Here is a 20,067-nt window from a genome sequence, read left to right on the forward strand (position 1 = left end):
ATTTTGAGATTTTCTTTCTGATGGGCTGATTCTTTAAAAATGTAGTAATTCTTTATCATCTCTTTGGGTTTGTTTTTGTGTTTTTTTAATTGTTTACTGTATTGTTTCCTCAACCTTATCTTCTAGGCATTTTCTTTTTTAAATAAAAAAGTGCTATTATTTTATTTTCAAAATGCCCTCTTACATCCTTATTAAAAACAATTCCACTTTGCTTATCTTAGAATATTTCCCCTCATTTTACTGTTCCTTCTGAGTATTTAAATAAATATATATGTACGTGTTTGCATGTGTGTGTGCTTATTGAGGAAAGTGTGAAGTTAGTTTCAGAAATTATACTTAGTAAATAGCAGTCACAGTAGAAGAACTAAAAAGTTCTTGTAATAAGTTTACTTTGCTGAGCAGAAAATTGAAGATGAGATTTGGGTGAACCATCTCCTTACATCATTTCATTATATAATACTGTAGTATGTATAGCGTTATACCACATAATTATAATATATGGGTAGTTTTTTTTTAATCTGGCCTCACAAATGTTATAGTTAGCCAAATTAACCTAAAAATCTGGCCTTATAAATGTTATAGTTAGCAAAATTAATCTAGAAATCTGAAAAATTAACCTTGTAACTTTTATTTATTTTATTTTGAGGTGTGCTAGTGATTTACATTTTATGTTACTGTAGTTTTATTTTATTTTACTTATTTTATTTTCCAAACAAGGAAAATAGATCTAAGGCATGCACTATTTTGGCTCACATAATTCCTACTCTGAATATGTTTATTTAAGATTAAAACATATTAATTTCTTTGAATGTTTTACCAATAATATCATGATAGCATTTGATGTTTTGTTTATATTTGGTTATTTTAAAGATAGAGACTGCGTTAGTAGTTTACATAACTTGTGCATGTTTTATAATTACATTTATTTTTCATTACGATTCTGAAAAAATCCTGACTTTACCATTCACTCCACCCACTGCTGAAGCAAACAACCCTGGTTCACGCAGCACAACCTGACAACACTTTGCTTCAAATGTGTGCTTCATTCTTTTTCCCTCCTGCCTTGCAGGTCAGGGATGATGCAGAAGCAACCTGGCAACGAGGATTGGTTAAAACACATAGGGCTGCATTTGTGACAGACAATGTTTCCTCCAATTTTCTCTCATGAATAAAAGTCTTGGTTGTTTCATTAAGCAAGCAACACAGACTAGTAAAGTAGTTGCTGTGGATGGCGAAAAAACTACATTAAATGGCACAAAATAAAAAAAAATGATATAAATTCTAAAAAATTGTTGAATTATAGATGACATTAATAGGAATCTTATGTCTAAAACAAGAAAATTACAGATTTTACAGTATTTCCAATTAGTAAATCGCTTGACTTTTTAATTTTATCTTGTACTTCATGTTTTAAGAATTTGAATGAATGTGTCTAGATATAGGTACCTAATACTATATAGTTTTATTGTCATTGGAGAAACAATTAAAGACAATTGGGACATCTAATTAAACAAAACAAGACCATTAAAAGTTTATTTATAGGCAATAGCACTTCAAATATCTTAATAGAATTTTAAACAAAATATATAAAGTGAAAGGGAATGTAAAGTCCTTAAGAAGGGGAGCACAAATAAATTTTTCCTAAGTCATTCAAAGTAAATTTGCTTTGACCACTATTTTACATTTACCTATTTCACAACTAATAAAATATATGAATGTTGTTTAAATATTTAATTCTTAAATTATATATTGAGATCATCATGTTTAGTGTTTTATCCCCATTCTTAATTCTATTTTCATGTCCTAGTATTGTACTTGGAGTTTAGTGGAAACAAAACAAATGCATGCTGATCGAGGGAATTACTGAATCAATGTTAATCTATAAAAACTCTGCATTAGATTAATTTTAAACTAAGCCTCAAAATTTACTATTACTTTATACTGGGAAGATAAGGGTTTATAATATGGCTACTGTGTACTGAATAAAGTAGAAAGCAAAATAAATTTTAAAAGAGGAAAATTTAAATTTAAGTAGTTCATTGGAATTCTTAGCTGGAAAATAAGAAATGCAGGAAATAATTTTGTTTTTACTTTTTAAAAGTTATTTACTTTAGGTATTTTCCCCATACATTAGTAATTTTTATGGATTAGATAAATAGATAAAAATTGAGATTTGAAAGATGACTGAAAATGTTCTTAAAAGAACTGTTTTGACAAATTCTATATGAACTAATTGACAAGTTCATCTGTGTATAATAAACTCATTGGAATCTCCATTTTGATTTCAAAATTTATCAGTTTTGGTAGTACCAGTAAGTCATTAAATATTATTGATTTAATGAGACCCTAGCCCCCCAAAAAGCTATAGAAGGAATATAGAAGTATGTGTATAACCAAGAAATATTTCAAAAATAACACAGGGATTGTCAAAGATAAAACACATCTCTATGAGAACTCTGTAATCTATCATCAAGGCTCTCTCAGTAAAGGCTGGCATCTTAAGCTGGCTTGAGGAAACCTAACATAATCAAAACTCCTTGTGGAAAGGCTTCTGAAATCTTTCTTTGAGCACTGAGAACTTTTCCTTTGCACAGCATCTGTCTCTGCCATTTTGAGAGTAAACAATCTGATGAGAAATAGCACAATATTCTTCAAAATGATTTTGTAGAGAAGTCAAATTCTTAGCTGAACTTTAAAAAATTGATTTTAAAAAAGTGACCAAGAAATGAAAGTACTTGATTTTTTACATTTATTATCCTCACTTAAAAATAGTGTTTACATTCAGTGAATATAAAAAATCTTGTTTCTTTTTTAGTTTGAAAAAACTAAACATATTTGAAAAAACTAAACATATTTTAAATAAGCCTTCAAAAATTAGAATAAAGACAACTTAAATTTATAGTCCCGAATTCTACATTTATCAGACTAAAAAAAAAATCTGTGATTATCTTTAAAGTATAATGAATGTCAACACTGAGTGAAAGGAGTGTCAGCAAACACCTGTCCATCACGAAAGAATAGTTTTCCTTTACAAACCATACTTAATTTTGAATGAAGAATTAGTAACATCATTAACTGCTTTTATGTTAGTCATTTTCCTGTCTGTCCATCAAAGGAAGGAAAACTCCTGTGTCTACAACTGAAACTAACGAATAGGTAAGGCCTCTGACCTTGCTGTGCACTGACATCTCTGTCTCCCATTTGTCATTTGATCTGAGGTTCTCAGCAAACAGATGTCTCCTTTAGCCTAAGGCATACTCGGAGTTACTAGGGCAGCTGTTGCTATGACATTTGATGAAGGTATGGAAAGTGATGATAATGTGATAATGTGATAGGTCCATCCAACAGTAAGTGCTTGAAAGCATAAGAGGGGAATGATGCATTCTCTGCTCATTTGTTAATGTTCATTTTAAAAATGTTTTTATTTAAATGTAACTTCCTGTGTCAAACATGATTTTTCCTTTGAAGTGCCTGTAAGATAACTTACAAAGAGATGATCTGTGCCTTCAAAGTGCTTCTATTTAACATCTGAATTATAAATGTTATTTGCATGAGAGAATCTATATATATAAAAGCCTAAGTGACCAGCTGACTGGCCAGTAGCTATGACGTGCAGTGACCACCAGGGGGGCAGATGATCAACACAGGAGCTGCTGAGCTGTGGTCACTTGGCAGCGGTGGTTCTCAGGTGATGCACCTGGAACCAGAGAGGAGGGAGCCCGATTCCGGGATGCATCACCCGAGTACTGCCCACTCGCAATCCGGGACCCCTCAGGGGATGTCAGAGAGCTGGTTTTGGCCCGATCCCCACAGGTAAAGCTGAGGGACCCCACTGGTGCACGAATCTGGACCTCTAGTAGGATATAACATCCAATAGTCTTGTTTCTTAAAAGGCAAAGGTGTGCTAATTATCACCCAGGCCTTCTCACAATGAATGCATATACAAACAGGGGTTAGTTTATCGCATTAATATAAGCAGAGGGATTCTAATAAGCTTTAGTAAACTTAAAATAGTCCATATAATTTTGGGTCTGGGGATGTAAAATCTAGTTCACATATTGTGTGAATTTCCATTTCACATATAAAGGAAGCAAACTTACCTGGTGAGCATTTCTAGTGTGTACATAACTATGTTTTAAGAGAAGCACTAAGTGTCCTGTTTGTTTGGTCTTAAGATTTTCTAAAACATCGTACATTTAAAATAAATTACATTTGCATTGGGAAATACAAATTGATTCCAAATGTAATAGCATTTTTTAAGAATAATGGTAAAAATAAAGTTTTGCTTCTATAAATAATTTATTATTTAGTATATTCACATGAAAATTGAAATGAATCCTAGTTAAGCTCAGAAAACATGGCCATAATAACTACTTTAAAATTATAATACTATGATTATATTTAGCAAAGTCTTCTAAGGTCTATGGAAATGGATAAAATATGGAAACTGAAACTAAGCCAACATCATCTCTAGTACTTCGATATAGGGAAGTCTCACAATCCCTTTAAATCTTAGTTTCTTAACATATAAAATGAAACTAATGATAATTATCTTAAAATATTACTGCCATCACTGAGGTTAATATTCATGAATCATCTAATACCATACCTCCTCTATAGTATATGCAATAGTATTACACATATGATAAATGAGCCCTCCTATTATTTTTATACTAGAGCCTAATTAATCCAAAATAGATAAGTATATGCATGTGTGTCATATGTGCATGTGTGCATGTGCATTTGGTCATATAAATAATTAATAAATGGAAAGTCTTACTGTATTCAATGAACCTACCTGACTTCTCTGAAAAAAAAAATATTTCTAAGGTAAAGTATGCAATATCTAGTCTTTCTTTTTAGAGTGAGGAGCAGCAGTATATCTTAAAACTCTTGTGATATTCTTCTTTTATTTCTGTGTGTAGCAGCTCCCATGGTGCTTTGCAAAAATGGTCACATCGTATTATTTCATTTTGTAGTAAATGTTAGGCCCATGTTATTTCTAGGGCAAATCTAAAGTAAAATTTTCTGGGACACATTTTTTAAAGGGGTTAATTGAATGGCCACTCAACTGACAATCACTAGCATACTTAGACAGCACTATCCTCTATAAAATAATTCATTATTTCAAGTAAAGTGTACTTTACCTCAAATTACACTTATTTTATTTCATTTTTATGATATAGTTATTGAAAACATGTATTAATTATTGTAAGCTTATTTTTCTCCAACTATGAGTTTATTTTAAACAACTTCACAAAACACCCATTAGTTTAAAATAATTTCTTCTTTTAAATAATTATTTACATAATATATTTAGCTATCCAAACTTATCTAACTGATCCTCTGACTGATAAATTCTTGTGAAAGTCACTCCAAAGATTGTAGAATACTCATAAATTATCTAAACTGATCCAATTAAAATAAACTATTAGTACTATACTTGTTTTAGAGAATATTTCTTTTGTGAGTGAGGATAAGGTGAATAACCATAAATTATTTTTATGACACTGAAAACTATTAAAGAAAAATAATAATAGTAGAAAACTGTAAGCAAAAACAAATAAAACTGGAAGACACATTTTAAGTAGAAGCACTTGTCACTCTTTAAAGCTTTCTGACTTAAATTTGTTGGAACATGTTCATATTTTGTTTGAAGTTAAGGGAAGACTTTGTTTATATACATGTCAGAGATTATAATATTTAATAATAAAAATTAGAATAAAATAGTTCATACAAATGACATGAATGATATTTTGGAGCACAAAAATGTCCAATTATATGCACAGATTCTACTGAATCTCCATCAAGAATATTAAAAATGAAATCACATAAAGTTGAATGCACATTGCATTAGCGATGTTTGTAGAACCTTATGAAGCAGTAGAAAGGAGTGAAAAGAAGGTTAATCCAGAACAAATTTGGCTAGAAACAGTGTTGTTATTTTAGAGGAAAAAATGCTTGAAAAAATTGTGCTGGTTGCTACTGAGAAGAAGCCAGAGACTGTATGCTTGGCATTGATTTCATTTCAGTTATGATCACACACATCTGATTCTCAGCAACATTTGTGGTATTTAGTGAGGTAGACATTACATGACCCTTGATGTTGTTATGCCCAATGAGCATAGAGAAAATGATGATGAACAACATGGTGAGAAAATTAAAGAATAAACATCAGAAAAATTATTATGGAATCAATGAAAATAATGGTCTACATAATCTCTTATTTCTGATAAGCAACATAAAATCTACAAAAATGACACAACAAAATCTTAACAGATGCTAAGTCATCTTAATCAAGCAAATTAAGGGATCATGCATTTAAAAATAAAATAGGTTATTTGACATGCACTGTAATTACATTGGATATATTGGTTTCAATAAACATTAAAGGACAAATTAACATTAGTTGTGCCAACTACATTTCTAAATCTGCTTTTCAAGCTTATAATTAAAATCCTAAATTATTACTGCCGCAAATTAACAGTTTTAATGTAATGCAGACATTGTGCTCATCAGCATTTAGTTGCTTTGTAAATGGATTGTCTAATACAAATTTAAACAATATTAACCTCAATAAACAGTATGTACTAAGAGCCTTGTGTTGCAAGAGAAAACTGTATGAGGTGGACTCCTCTGCTCTAAGTCTTTTCACAGCCAAGGAGAAAAGGTTGGCTCACAAAGATAAACAGTGCAGTTCTTAATAGAATAGTCTGACCTGCCTCACCAAAAGCAGTGACTGGGTTGGAATACAGTTGTTTAGAATCTTCCTTCTTACAAAGAGCATGGGAGACTCCACTATCTCATTTGTATGGCAAATGCTATGTTACTGGATGGGTATGAGTCCTTTAGTCAGAAGATGAGTCTAGAATTTGTGAGGCTTTTATGTTCCAAGATTCCCATAATCTCACTGAACACACAATGATGTCTTTTAATTCTCAAAACTTTGTAACTAAATTTTATTATAGCAGATTATAGGGGGAAATCATTAAGACATTTATTACATATTTGGAGTTGTGTCAAAATCCACATGAATTTTCCAGAATTGATGTTTTGTGGCATTTGTCTTCAGTCCTCTGCCTCATAATGTATGGCTCCTTTTAAGTCAATGGTTTTGGACTGAAAAATTAAATAAACACTGCAATTAAAAATGTGATCACAAACATCAGAGTATGAGTCAACCACACAGATAGTATTAAGTTTAGTATAATAAAATTTTCTATTAATTATGATATAATTGATAAAGACTTAATTGTGAAATAGGTAAATTAGGAATTATGTATAAAGATAGTGTTTTCTTATTTAAAATTAGAAATGAATATGAAATATTTTCAAATCTTAAATTTAAATGAATATTAGAGATAACTTTATTAATAAAAGTTATTATGGAACCAGGCACACAACACACATACTGTTTTATTAAATATTCTTAGATTATTTTACTCAAAGAAAACTACAATTCTAATGCACCTTTTTAATTGAATTAAAAGAATCGGGGTAACATCAGTGCAATTCTATAACACATAGTCTGGAAATTGCATTTTGTGCTCACCACCTAAAGTCTAGCCTCCTTTTATCATCATAACCAGATATTTGACCCCCCCTCTCTTACCTACTTCATTCCCCCCCCCCCACAACCTCCTTCCTCTCTGGCAACTACCATACTGTTGTTCTCTGTGTCTACGAGTTTGTTTGCCTGCTTGTTGTTTTCTGTTTTATATCCCACTTTTGAGTGAAATCATATGGTTCTTGCCCTTTTCCATCTGACTTATTGAACTCAGCATGACACTCTCAAGATTCATCCATGTTGTCACAATCTTCAATACAATTTAATTATAATAATCTCAGTATAAATTTAGCAGTTGCATTTCAGGTCATTTTCCCCTTCATTTATGGTTGGAACCAATGGAAAAATATACCAATTTATGGGCCACTTAGAATTCTCAAGGCAAATTTGAATTTTGTTCTCAATTATAATTGCCAAATTAGATTTAGAAATAGTATGATAATATACAAAAAAGTAATCAAACCCTTTTTGAACCTTTTTAAATATGTATTCTCTGTATTAATAACAGCACCATTCTTACTAATCTCAAAGACATCCTTAATTTCTCAGTAATTACCCTATACTTTTGAAAATAAGAAGGATGGTGAAGATAATAATAATAATGATGGTACTTGTCTCACTTATTAGGAAGGATTTGAATGAGTATAAAATGAGAAAAATAAAAGTGTCTTTGAAACTAAAATTACTCTATAAATGTAATATATTACTAAAAAGAAATTGAAGTTGCTCTCTTGTTCTTTTCTTCCCCTTGTTTGAGACCCTGGGGTTATTTAAACTGCATAATAGAATTGTATGTCTGCCATTTTATAAAATCATTTTCACATGATATTCCAATGGATTTTATTTTAGTGAACACATTATTTCACAAATTTGGTTATTATTTAATGATTATGAATGTCTATTAATAACCCAACTAAGGCCAACTATAACCATACACTGAGTCTCATACAGTGTATTTTTAATTATTCTTTGTTTGCTTATTCTTTTGGTTTACTTTGGTCACCTGCCCCACTTCCCCAACCGACACATACAAAAAAAGCTCATTTTTCCTCTCCAGAACAACCTCTATCCTAACTTCTATTGGTCAATTGCTGGTCAATAATCTAAACTATCTAATCAGTTCAAAGTTTATATACAAGATGGGGCAAAAGTATGTTTACAGTTGTGAGTATGCAAAGCAGAGCTTATTCTTGTATCATTATTTATTAATAATTGTGTTATTATTTCCATACAAATAATTGTAAACCTACTTAGCCCCATCCTATTAGGCCCAGCCTAATTAGTCTTTTTTTCCAGAGAGGAAGGAAGAGAGAGAGAGAGAGAGAGAGAGAGAGAGAGAGAGAGAGAGAGAAAGAGAGAGAGAGAGAGAGAGAGAGAAACATCAATGATGAGAGAGAATCATTGATCCACTGCCTCCATACAGCTCCTACTGGGAATCGAGCCCACAACCCTAGCATGTGCCCTGACCAGGAATTGAATTGTGACCTCTTGTTTTATAGGTTGACGCTCAACCACTGACCAGAGGACCCCATTAGTTTTATATTTTATTGCGGAGAAATTTTAGTTCAGTCACATAGGCATTCTAGATCCTCAGGAATTGACAGATCAGCATGGTTATTCCTTACTCCAATCCATGAATACTAGTACACATAAATTATACAAAAGTAAGATGAAGTATAATTTAAATGTGCAAACTCATTTATAGTTGTGGAGATTAAAATACATATTCTGCATTTAAAATGTTTGTGCTAAAATTCAGTCTGTCATTGGCAGTGTGACTGTAGATTTTGCATCTTTAAATTCCATTCACAGTTTGTATTTCAATTATGGTTCCCAACCTTTGGGCTCCTCACTTGCTAACCCCCATCTTACAACACTTAACATAATATCCTAGACTGGGCAAATGATTTATGTCATCCTTGAACTTATGGGTTTAAAATTACTTTGTAGTGTCTTTTGCTTCCAGACCAGATCTTTCCAAATAAGTGAAAGGATTTTTACTGTTCATTAAAAACAAAGCCTTAGGTAACTATCAAAGTGTCAGTCAAGAAGGTGACAGGTTAAACAAAACCAGGCACAATACTGACATTGCTGACAATTTGTTGGAAGTTGCAACAGTAATGGATCAAAATTGACAGAAAGATGATCATAGAACTTGTTGACTAACAGACCTTATTGATCAAGTAAAAGAGTCGTGGAAACCAAGATAAAAATCAAAAACTCAATTTAAACATAGTATTACTTATATATTGTTGATTTGAATATATGTTATTTAATTTACTCACAACATAAAAGACCTGACTCATAATACCATTGTAAATATATTCTTCAGGATCTAATTTTTAAGAGATAGTCTTCATAATGAACTCTAGTCCTGTCTTTAACTTCATTATGGAGATTTATCCAAGAATAAATGGGGGTAGCCAAACTCAAATAAGCAAACAAACAATAAAAAGGAAAGTAAAACCCTAGCTGATTGGTTCAATGGATAGAGCTTAGGCCTGAGGACTAAAGGGTCCCAGGTTCAATTCCACTCAAGGCCACATGCCCCGGTTGTGAGCTAGATCCCTAGTGGAGGCATGCACGAGGCAGCCAATCAGTGATTATCTCTTATCATTGATGTTTCTATCTCTCTCTCCCTCTCTTTCCTCTCTGAAATAAATAATACAAAAATTAGCCCTGAATTTGGCTCAGTGGATAAAGCATAGACCTGGGGACTGAAGAGTCCTGGGTTCAGTACCGGTCAAGGGCACATGCCCCTGAGGCAGCTGACCAACAATTCTCCATTGTTGTTTCTATCTCTCTCTCCCTCTCCTTTCCTCTCTGAAATCAATAAAAGTATATTTTTTAAAAAATAATAAATAAAATAAAATAAACAAAATAAAAATTAATTTAAAAAAAAAGAATAAATTTAAAAGAGGGCTAAATATCTTATTTACATAAACAGTCTTATCTTTTGGAATATTAACTTTGCTTAAAAATATAAATGTAAAAATGTTAGACATTTATTATAAGAAAGTACATGCAAGCAAGGTATGACGGTTAATTTTATACATCAATTTCATTGGATGAAGGGATGTTCAGATTGTTGGTGGAGCATTAACACTGGGTGTTTCTGAGAGGGAGTTTCTGGAAGAGACTAGCATTTGAGTCATAGACTGAGAAAAGCTCCTCTTCACCAATGTGGGTGGGCATCATCCAAATTCACCAAGGGCCTAAATATTATAAAAAGGCAGAGAAAGGGTGAGTTTGATCTCTGAGCTGGTACAACCATCTTCTCCTGTCCTCAGACATCTGTGTTCCAGGTTCTCAAGCCAAGAGACTTAGATTAAATTACACTACTGGCTTTCTGGTTTCCTAGCTTGCAGATGGCAGATGACTACTATATTCTGCGCAGTGAAAAAACCTGGTTATATGTATATATACTAGAGGCCCAGTGCACAAAATTTGTGCACTGGTGTGTGTGTGTGTGTGTGTGTGTGTGTGTGTGTGTGTGTCCCTCAACCCAGCCTGCACCCTCTCCCACTGGGATCGGGCCTAAACGGGCAGTCGGACATCCCTCTCACAATCCAGGACTGCTGGCTCCCAACTACTCGCCTGCCTGCCTGCCTGCCTGCCTGCCTGATTGCCCCCTAACCACTCCCTGCCAGCCTGATGGATGCCTAACTGCTCCCCTGACAGACCAATTGCTCCTAACTGCACTCCCCTGCCAGCCTGGTCACCCCTAACTGCCCTCCCCTGCCGGCCTGGTCGCCCCAACTGTTTTCCCCTGCTGGCCCAGTCACCCCTAACTGCCCTCCCTTGCCAGCCTTGTCACCACTAACTGCCTTCACTTGCCAGCTTGGTCCCCCCAAACTTCCCTCCCTTGCCAACCTGGCCCCCCCAACTCCCCTCCCCTGCCAGCCTGGTACCCCCCAACTTCCCTCCCTTGCTGGCCTGGTCACCCACAACTGCCCTCTCCTGCGGGCCATCTTGTGTCCACATGGGGGTGGCTATCTTGTGTGTTGGAGTGATGGTCAATTTGCATATTACCTCTTTATTATATAGGATATATATTTCCCATTCTATTTCTTAGGACAATCTTGGCTAATATATAAGGTCTTCCATATGATCAATAGAAATTATGTAATCATTAATTTATTTTTGGATAAAAATCCAAACCCTAAGGGTTTTGGATGCATGGAACTCAAGAATGAGTTATATTACTTTAAAAGTATCATGCTTCTTATTTTTTGTCATTAAAATTCTTCATGTAAAATTCTAATGGTGAATATAATTTCATTCTTTAAATCATGCATTCATTTTTATTTACAGAAAGCTGATAAAAAATTGTATTCTATTTGATGCTCATGCTAGACTTCTAAAAGAGAATATTCTTAAAATGTGAAGTGATGAAGCATAAAATCATACCATTACGTTTCCTAAATACAGAGTCACATTAGACATATATTATCTCAAGTTCAGTATTGATGCTGATATTACATTTTCTTCACCAAATATGAATAGCAGTTTCAGAAATTTGATATTTTCAAAGAATACTTGAACTCCCCAATGCTTCATTCATTAAAATATTACTGTACATATTTCTGTTGTGATAATGTAAATGAAACGTTACACCCATTTTTCCTCAGAGGAAATTTCACTGTCCCTATTTGCAATAATATAAGATATATGAGTTCTTAGCTTGAGTTCATAGTATTCTAAAATTTTAAAATCTTTCTTATCAATTTTGTTGGAGACCTTTCATAGTATAATGCAAGAGAACCAAAATATTCTTATTGGGTAGGGAGACCTCAAAACTAGACAGCATAACATCAGAACTTTGATAATTTTATCTTTAGATAAAATGTCTTGAGATTTTTTAAAAGAAGCATTCATTTTTTCAAACATTTTACTTTGATAAAATATTATCCAAGCTTTTGTTTTTTGTTTCATTTGGCCTTGTATCAAAAGTATGTAATAATAAATAGCAGAATAGACAGAAAGGAAACATCCTACAAGAATTGAATTACATAGACAATGATGGTGAGAGTATAGCATATGACAATAGCAATTTAAAGTTTTTAAGTTTCTCCTGACATTAAAATCCATTCTTTGTGCCTGTATCCTGTTTCTTAAAAATTACTTTGTTTTTATATTAGTACTTGCAGTTTTTAATACATTTTTAAAAATTATTGGAAAAGTATTTACATTTTGACCAAAATATAAATTAAAAATTATATAAAGTACTGGGGGTAGGTGGAGGTGGGCAAAAGGGTGGAAAATGGGGATGGAAAGAGACTTTGCTTGGGGCTAAGGGTGCACAATGCAGTGTGAAGATTATGCTTTATTGAGTTGTATACTTGAAACCTGTATGGTGCTGCAAACCAATGTCATCCCAATAACTTCAATTTAAATGATATGTATTTTATATATTTCTACTCTTCTTTTTAAACCAAAACTTGACAAATAGTTTTACAATATTAGTTATCAATTATACCTGAGGGACACATTTCTTCATATACTCAGGATATTTTTATATTGAATAGTATAGGGTAGTGGCAATCCTCGCGAGTAATGATTTGAGTAAAAGTAATTTGTCATCTCACATAACTTTGCAGTTATCAACTTATTGGCTTTCATCTCCAAATCCATCCTTTCAGAGTAAGCTTTGGATGGGATTCCTTTAAGCATGTCTCCTTTATGTGGGTATGATAATAAGCATTCTCAGTAGAGGGCGCTGGAGGGACAAGAAGGAGAGGAGGTGTCTCCTGTTAGTCCTGGTGGCTACTGTGTAAGTAGGAGGTAACGGGATGATGCTCTGCGCAGCTTAGAATGCCTGGGGTGTGACTGACAGTCCCAGACCAGCACGGTGCTCACCTTCCCAGGTTCCACTTGACATGAACACTGCTCTAAGCTCCTTCCCACACTGGTGCCTACTCTCTTTGCTTGTATGTCCCTCCCTACAAGTCTTTCTCCTGCAGCCTATCCAACACTGCAGCCATCTGAAGTGAACACTGCCCACTTCAGATACCCCGCCTCCTCCACTGACGCACATGCCCCGCTGCACTGCAGTGGGCCAGGACTCTCACTGTGGCTCATCTGGGTCCCAGAGGATGTTTCCTGCTTGTTCAGCAGCTACAGACCAATGCTGCCCTGGGACAGCCAGCAGAATCACTGTCATTCATTGCTCTGCAACTCCAACTTCTCCAGTGTTCATTGCTCTGCAACTCCAACTTCTCCAGTGAGGTCGGAGCCCAGCCTTAGTGGGGAGGGTTACTGCCAAGATTATCCATCCTTTGGCACACTCCATCAGTCCCAGGGTACCTTATATCTTATCGTTACTCCATTTTTATGTATGACTAGTGTCCTGGTGCACAGATTCATGCACATTAAAAGGAAATTAATTAGAAGAAATATTTTAAAATCGCAATTCACCATTCTCTATAATAGAAGTGTCAAGCAAATTCATGATCGACAATGACAGATGGAAACACATGCGTGCAATTGGCACCAGCAAGAGCTTTATATGTATCATGCATGTGCGAGTCAACTTAGCCTTTTATATATATATATATATATATATATATATATATATATATATATATATATGCCACGTCCAAAGGCTGTTAAATCATGTTACTTACCTATATCTTCAGAAAAAAATCACTTCTACTGTTGTGGTAAACAACCTGCTTCCTTATTTATAACGGTCTGGCCCTCTACTAACTTCAGCACGAAATTATAGCTAATTTGCCTACAAACATCAGGTGGTCATAGTAATCTGGCCACTCAGTGTGTGTGTGTAATATTTGCTTAATTAGACCTGGTTTTTGATTTAGCTAAACTTTTTCCAGCCCAGTGAAGCACCCCAACTTCTCTTTCAGGTAATTGTCAGCAACACAGAAGTAAATATCAACACGAAGCAGATTATTATTATAGATCATGCCAGGAGAACAAGGGGTAAAATATTTAACTGCAGCAGTGTTTGACTATATTCTGTGCAGTGAGAAAACCTGAAGTCATTTTCAAGGTCAACCATTTCCTACTTCTTTTCAGTTGGATCAAGTTTCTAAGTTTTCTAAATCTCCGTTTTCTGGCTAATGAAAAGAAAACAGGAATCCACTGAGTCTCTTATCTACCTACTCCAGAACTTCTGTGAGATGAGGAACAGACATATGGTTAAAGTCTAAATGTTTTAATCTGGCTATAAAACAAGTTGTGTTCCTGGGCTGAAGAAATTGCAAGGAGGCTAGTCACTAGGAAGAGGAAGCCAGGCATTGCTATGTGACATCATTACCCGGAGCCCACAGCGACCATTTACAGGCTGGCCATGGGGTCTCAGCAGAGTCGACTGCGGTTTGGTGGGCTTTCGCTCCGGGGTGATGGTGGGGCCTGTGTCCCACTTTAGGGATGCTGAGTGTTGCTTTGTTGGTGCCAGGTCTGCAGTGCCATTTCTCTGTAAATGGCCTGTGCACGTCACAGCAACTCCTGCGTTGAGCATCTGCCCCCTGGTGGTCAATGTGCATCATAGGGACCAGTTAGATGGGCAGAGAGAGACTTAGCATATTAGCCATTTTATTTATATATATATATATATATATATATATATATATATATATATATATAATATATATATATATATATATATATATATATATATATATATATATATATAATGATTTGTATTAAACCTCTACTATTTAAGTCACCATGTGGGTCCTGACTAGACCCAGACTGGTACAATAACATAAGATATCATGAATTAAAGCAGTGGTTCTCAACCTTCTGGCCCTTTAAATACAGTTCCTCATGTTGAGACCCAACCATAAAATTATTTTCGTTGCTACTTCATAACTGTAATGTTGCTACTGTTATGAATCGTAATGTAAATATCTGATATGCAGGATGGTCTTAGGCGACCCCTGTGAAAGAGTCATCGACCGCCAAAGGGGTCGTGACCCACAGGTTGAGAACTGCTGAATTAGAGGTTTAAGTAAGTTTGTTAATACAGTGGCTTCAAGGCTTCATAGAACGTTGACTGAATGTAAACAGACCATGCAATGAGTAGTGTAAGTAGAAAACTGCAAATTCTAACTATGACCTTAATACCAGCTACAGAAATGAAGACAATGAAGTTGAATATGCATTCTTTCATGCATATACTCGTCCTATTTTCCCTCTATACTATCCTAACAAAGTAAACACTCAACAATGATAAATCACTCAATAAAGGACTGAATAATGTATAGGGGATTTCTCTCTTTATTATGGATCTCCTCATTTTAGGGTTAGGGTGAGTATAAATTTGCTGGTATGAGGCATAGTTTTATAATTTAGGATGATAGCATTGTTGTTGTGCTATGGATAGTTAACTGTGGGTAGGAATATGTGGTAGATTACAAAATAGTATCACACATTTCTATGATCCCAGATTGCACACCTCTTTTCAAAATGAATTTGCCATCTGGGCTGGCTCAATGACTTGCTGGGATGTGACATAATGCAGCTGATTGTCTCTGCAACTTCTGGAACTATGCCTTCAAAGGACCCATCACCTCCATGTTCACTCATGGGACGGATGGTCTGAAAGGAAGTTGGTCTGAGTGACTGGTGAATGTGAGGTCACATGAAGGAGAACCCAGTTGTCCTCAGTTAACAGCAAATAGCAACTGCCAGACATGTAAGTGAGGGCACCTTCCAGCTAGATGTAGCTGCTTCAGTGAGCGCAGGTGAAACCAAGAGAGGACCCATCCAAAGAACTACAGAAACCTGGGGAATGAGAATTCATACGTTCCCTTTGGAGTAGACCTTTTGTGCAGCAAAAGCTAATTGAAAATGTGTGTGAGTGTGTGTGTGTGTGTGTGTGTGTGAGTGTGTGCATGTGTTATGTGGTGATGGAAAAGTGTCAGCTGCGTCAGGTTCTCTGTTTCTGATTTAGCATCACTGCCACCCCTTTCTATACTCTCTGCAGCATCCGACTCTGGGAATGTGCATTTCTCAAGGTCCCCATCCTTGTACATTAGAGGTTAAATTCGAGAAATAAAGGCACTTGCTTGAGATTTGGAAGAAGAGGTGAGAGAGGCCATTAATGTATAGCTATGGCTATGAGCAGCTTTCTCTGCAGATAGCACCCTGATCATGCAACATTTTGTGGGAGAACTCAGAGAAGTCACCTGCTTTTTTGTTGTTGGCAGATGTGTTACTGAATGGCAGCTTTCCTGTTAATGAATGGTTGATCTTATGAATTCAAGTAGCATGTTTCTTATTTGTTTCCCTTCTAGCCCAACAATTATGTAGGTCATTATTTCCCTATATTTAAAGCCTTTTTAATTAGGATAACAAGAGTCACTTCTCTTTTCAGGACTGAACTCTGACAAAAGTATGAAAGAATAGGAAAAAAATAAGAATATTTGATAGTTTTTTCCTTGAGGTGAAAGTGCTCTGTAAACTGGTTATAAATATATGTAAATATGTATACATATGTGTATACATTTTATTTTACCAAAATGGAATTATGCTATGAGATTTACTATGCAATTTGATTCTTACTTTAGCTAAACAAAATCTGTCTGAGAAAATACATTTATCCATGTCTTTAATTTAAATGGCTTCAGAACATGCCATTGTGTTTTATTAAATCATTAGAGGCCCAGTGCACAAAATTCGTGCATGGGTAGGGTCCCTAGCAACAGCCAGCTGGGGCCCCTCCCTTCCCCCAGCTGCCTGCTGCCGCTGCCGCCACTGCCGCCACCGGCCACACCCCCTGGTTTAAATCCTGGTCGAAATACCCAGTAGAGGAGACAATTTGCATATTAGGCTTTTATTATAGAGGATGTTTCTATGACTATTTAAATTATTTTCTATTGCTTGTAACTACAATTATAATAATTGAATTTTTGTGCATTTATACTGTACCATACTTTTTAGATATTTGTATATATAATTTTCTTTGCTTGTTTGGATATATATATATATATATATATATATATATATATATATATATAATTTTTTTCCATCACCATTTATCCCACCTATACCCTCCTCCACCTCTATCCACACCCCTCCCTCAGGGAATCACCACACTGTTGTCCTCATCCATGAGTTCCTTCTCATTTTTTTTCCCTTTTTTGTTCAATCCATTTACCCTCCCATCCCACCCCCAAAGCTGTCAGCCTGCCCTTTGGTTCTATATTATTTTTTATCCCATTTTAGAGTTGGGTGACTAAGGAGGAGCAGATAAGTGATTTTCTTACAATTATAATTGTGTAATGGTACATTAGATAAGGAGGAGGTCCAAAGCAGTCAGGGTTTCAATTGTACTTTCTTAATTACTAAACTGCTCTCTGTGTGTCTCTCCCTTATCTCTCTCTCTTATCATATACCATAGATATGATAAGAATATTTATATTTTTATTCAGGAGAGATGCTTAGAAGTTGGACTGCTGGATCATAGCTATGAACAATTAAAATATTAATAGATGCTATCTATTTATATTGCAAAAGCTCATCAGTTCACATTTTCAATAATATTATATGATAATGTTATTTTGTCCATAATTATAGCAGAATTATATTTTGTCTATTATTTCAATAGGAGAGAAATGGTATCTAATTGCTTTAATTTTCATTCATTCCCCTGATTAGTCATGAAGTGAAATATATTTTCACAAGCTTATTGACAATTTCTAATATTTCTTTTATGGCTGACCTAGTCACATTCTTTGTAAAAATATATTTCTTTTTATTAATTTTATTTCTAGGAGCTCTTTGCAAAGAATGACTATTGATTGTTTTAGGTGCTACAACTAATTTCCTCAGGCTGTGTTAATATTTCTTACAAGCACACTTAAAGATACTGTAATTTTCAGCTGATTGTTTATTATTAAATCTCTCTGACTCTCCAAGTATTTGTTTCCACTGCCTCTGAGTTTTTTCTCAACCACTAACTTTATCAAAATGATTACCTTACTTCAAGCTTCATGTGAAATACTATCCTCTCCCTATATTATTTGTAAATGTCCTTAATTTTTCATTCTTCAAAATTATTAAATTAAAACTTTCTTTAAAAATTTATTTTGAAGCCATTATATTCCACTTAGACATCTGGTACCACATAACATGTATTTCCAAAATTATTGAGCCATTTAGCTTAGTTAGGGATCATTTGGTAGTTAAGAACAGAGACAAGTTCAACCTTACTTAAGCAAAATCAAGACCTGTTATATGAAAACTAGAGGCCCGGTGCAAGGATTCGTGCACCAGTGGGGTGCCTTGGCCTGCACCCTCGTGTAATCTTGGACCTCTTGGGGGATGTCGGACTGCTGGTTTTGACCTGATCACTGCAGGCCTGGCCGAGGGACCTCACTGGTGCATGAATCTGTGCACTGGGTCTCTAGTATGCATATAAGATCTTTGGTTAATCTCTTCCTACTCTCCCTTCTTCCCTCTGAGATTCATTAGTCTGTACCATGTTTCCATGCCTCTGCATTAAGTGTCTCCCCCTGGTGGTCAGTGTGCATCATAGGTACCAGTTGAATGGTTGAAATGTCCAATGGTCACTTAGGCTTTTATATATATAGATAGATAGATATGCAAAGGTACCCAATAGAATGAAATATAGCAAGCTTTTTGTCCCTTGACCCAATGGGGGCGGGGGGCAAAGAAGAGTGCATATTATGCTACAGAGCTCCTTATGAGACCATGTTGAACTGAGACTGCATGAGAGATCACAGTCTTGCTTAGATGTTTCCACTGCTCTCTTCTTCCCTCTTGTCCTCTCTCAAGAGCACATTTTCAGGAACTCATTTTCACAAGAATTCCTGTCTTAGGCACTCATTGTTAAGTAAACAGTCTAAGAGAGAAGGCAATAATAATGAAAACTATGGAGAGTTTTTTTTAATATTTCTTATTACATTTTACTTGGAGAATAAACTAAAACAATTTTTTTTCCTGTGCTCTTAAACATGAAGTCAAGACTTTATTTTGAGTTCACTGGATAATTCTCTGACTATAGGCAGGCAAACATAAGCTCATATGCCTGGTATTAACCTCTTCTCTCCACCTTAAGAAAGTACACACCAGCAAAATAATAAACTTAGTAGGAAAGGATACATATATTACACATATAGTGAAATAGATAAGATTGCCACATCTATTTAAAATACAAAATAATATGGATGTATATATGCATATAGCTGTAATGAAAAAACTAATCTATATATATAAAAGCCTAAGTGACCAAATGACCAAAACAACCAGAATGACCAGAATAACTGGCCAACCAGCCCCTATGGCACACACTGACCACCAGGGCTCAATGCAGGAACTACCCCCTGGTGGTCAGTGGCTCCCACAGCAGGAGCATTGCTCAGCTGACAAACCCATCCCGGTGGCCCACCAGCCCAGCAGTAGCCACTCACTCCATCAGTAGTCTTATAGGTCCAATCTCTGGAGAAAAGGCCAGGCACCAATGGACAAGCTCCACCAGCACGATCCCCAACAGCGCCCCAGCCTCCTAG

Source organism: Myotis lucifugus, unplaced genomic scaffold (genome assembly GCF_000147115.1).
Source record: "Myotis lucifugus unplaced genomic scaffold, Myoluc2.0 scaffold_33, whole genome shotgun sequence".
NCBI lineage: Eukaryota > Metazoa > Chordata > Mammalia > Chiroptera > Vespertilionidae > Myotis > Myotis lucifugus.